Here is a 3,480-nt window from a genome sequence, read left to right as displayed (position 1 = left end):
ACTGGGATCAGTGGAGCCACGAGCCTCACGCCCCGGGATCAGCAGAGCCGCAAGACTCCCGGCACTGGGATCAGCGGAGCCGTGAGGCCTCCTGGCACTGGGATCAGCAGAGCCTCCCAGCACCGGGATCAGCAGAGCAGCGAGGCCTCCTGGCCCCTGGAGCAGTGTGACGGGGGCAGCACCCAAACCCCCTGATTGCCCTGCGGCTCTGTGTGTGACAGGGGGCGGGGCCACAACCTCCCTATCCGCCCTGCTCTGTTCGTGACAGGGGAAGGCACCCCAACCCCCTGCTCGGCCCTGCTCTGTGTGTGACAGGGTGGAGCCGCAACCTCCCCATCAGCCCTGCCCTGAGTGTGACAGGGGGGAGTGCCCCAACCCCCTGATCAGCCCTGCTCTGTGGTTGACAGGAGGTGGCGCCCCAACCCCCTGATCCACCCTGCTCTGTGTGTGACAGGGGGCGGTGCCCCAACTCCCCTATCAGCCCTACTCTGTGCGTGACAGGGGAGAACTCCTCAACCCCCTGATCGGCCCTGCTCTGTGCGTGACTCGGGGTGGCATTGCAACCTCCCGATCCGCCCTGGTCTGTGCATGACAGGGGGCGGTGCCCCAACTCCCCAATCGGCCCTGCTCTGAGCCCGACCAGGGGCTGCACCTAGGGATTGGGCCTGCCCTCTGCCACCCAGGAACGGGCCTAAGCCAGCAGGTCGTTATCTCCCAAGGGGTCCCAGACTGTGAGAGGGCACAAGTGGGGCTGAGGGACACCCCCCCACCCCCGCCAGTGCACAAATTTTTGTGCACCGGGCCTCTAGTCTCTCTATATAAAAGGCTAATATGCTAAGTGTCTAACTGTCCGACCAGCCGCTATGATGCACACTGACCACCAGGAGGCAGACGCTTAATGCAGAAGCTGCCAAGCTGCAGTGACTTGGAAGTGGCAGTTCTTGGATGATGCACCTCGAAACCAGAGAGGAGAAAGCCTGATTCCTTATAGGGCCACGCGATTCCACCTTCAGCCATAGGTTATGTTGTTGCTGGGGCACTGTGAACCCTGAATCTGGTTTACTGCACACTTGTGTTTGCGTTCCACACTCTGTATGACAGCAACTTTCCAGAGTGCCCTTTTGCACTCCAGGACCCCTTGGGGGATGGCAGAGAGCTGGTTTTGGCCTGATACCCGCAGGCCAGGCCGAGGGACCCCACCTGCCAGAGGGACTCCACTCACTCTGCAGATGCTTTTCTAGCCATGTTGCCACCCCAGGTGCTACCAGCCATGAAGGGACCACGGGAGGTTAGCTCCAGGGTATATCCAGTCCATCTCACCCAGTCTCACCCCTCCAGCCACCTTCTAATTAATTTCCTTTCAATGTGCACAGATCCATGCACCAGGTCACTAGTTTTAATCATAAATGGATGTTGTATCTTATCAAATGCTTTTTCTGTCTCTATTGATAAGATCTTATGATTTGTAACCTTTCTTTTGTTAATGTGGTGTATTACAATGATTGATTTGCATATTTTGAACTATCTTTGTGCCCCTGGAATAAAGCGCACTTGATCATGATGTATTATTTTTTTTATGTATTGTTGCATTTGATTTGCTAGTGTTTTGTATAGGATTTTTGCATCTGATTCATCAGATATATTTTTCTGTGGTTTTCTTTATTTATTTTTTATTCTTGCCAGATTTAGGTGTCAGGGTTATGTTGACATCATTAAATCTGTTAGGAAGTATTGCCTCTTCTTCAGTTTTTTAGAAGATTTTGAGAAGGATAAGTTCAAATATTCTTTGAATGTTTGGTAGAATTTACTGTTGAATCATCTGGTCCTGGACTTTTATTTTTTGGGAGGTTTTTGATGATTGTTTCAATTTCCTCAGTTCTGATCAATGTATTTAGATTTTCCAATTCTTCATGATTTAGTCTAGGAAGGTTATATATTTCTAGGAACTTATCCATTTCTCTGAGGTTATTGAATTTGGTGGGATATAGTGTTTCATTGTATTCTGGTATGATCCTTTGTATATCTGTGATGTCTGTGGTAACTTCTCTTTTTCTGATTTCCTCTATATGGCTCTTTTATCTTTTTTCCTTAGCGAAACTACCCAGGGGTTTGCCAATTTTATTAATCTTTTCAAAGAACCAGCTCTTTGTGTTATTAAGGTTTTGTATAGTCTTTTTGTTCGCTATTTCATTCAATTCAGGTCTAATTTTTATTATTTCCTTTTTATGCTGATTTTGTGTTGCTTTTATTCTCCTTTTTCCAGTACTTTAAGATGTAATTTTAGTTTTTTATTTGGGATTTCTCTTGTTACTTGAGATAGGCCTGTAATGATATAAAATTCCCTCTTATTACTACTTTTGCTGCATCCCAGAGGTTTTGATATGTTGTATTGTCATTCTCATTTTCTCTAACTACCTTTTGATCTCACCTTTTACTTCTCCTTTGACCCAGTCATTTGTAGTAATATATATATTTTTTTATCTCCACATATTTTTTGGGTTTCTTTACTTCCTTTTTGCACTTGATTTATAATTTCAAAACATGGTGGTTAGAGAATACGCTTGGTATAATATCAATCTTGAATTTGTTGAGGCTAGCTTTGTGACCCCTTGAGAATGTTCAATATGCACTGGAGAAAAATGTATAATCTAATGTTCTGGGATGAACAGTTCTGTAAATGTCAATTATGTTCATTTAGTCTAGTGTTTCATTTAACACCGATATTTCTTTATTGATTTTCTGTTTGGTTGATTTGTCTAGAGTTGTCAATGGAGTATTAAGGTCCCCAACTATGATTGTGTTTTGATCTGTTCTCTTAGGAGTTGCTTTATAAATTTGGGTACTCTCTGATTGGTTGTGTATATATTAAGAAATGTTATGGCTTCTTGATGCAGTGTCCCTTTTATCATTATACTAGAGGCCTGGTGCATGGATTCGCGCATTGGTGGGGGTCCCTCGGGCTGGCCTGTGCCCTCTGGCAATATGGGACCCCTTGGGGGATGTCAGAGAGCCAGTTTTGGCCGGATCCCTGCAGGCCAGGCCAAGGGACCCCATCGGTGCACTGGGCCTGTAGTGTGCATATAAGATGTTTGGTTAATCTCTTTCTGCCCTCCCCCCATCCCCTTCCCTCTGAAATTCATCAGTCTCTTCCATGTTTCCATGCCTGTGCATTGAGCGTCTGCCCCCTGGTGGTCAGTGTGTGTCATAGCTACCGGTCACATGGTTGAACAGTCACTTAGTCTTTTATATATATACTAGAGGCCCGGTGCACAAAAATTTGTGCACTCGGGGGGGGGGAGGGAGGTCCCCCAGCCCGGCCTGTGCCCTCTCACAGTCTGGGACCCCTCGAGAGGTAACGACCTGCTGGCTTAGGCCTGCTCCCGGGTGGCAGAGGGCAGGCCCAATCCCTAGGTGCAGCCCCTGGTCAGGCTCAGAGCAGGGCCAATTGGGGAGTTGGGGTGCCGCCCTGTCATGCACAGA

This window comes from Myotis lucifugus, unplaced genomic scaffold, assembly GCF_000147115.1.
Source record: "Myotis lucifugus unplaced genomic scaffold, Myoluc2.0 scaffold_268, whole genome shotgun sequence".
Lineage (NCBI taxonomy): Eukaryota > Metazoa > Chordata > Mammalia > Chiroptera > Vespertilionidae > Myotis > Myotis lucifugus.
The sequence above is the reverse complement of the archived record's forward strand: the minus strand, read 5'-3'. Positions refer to the sequence as shown.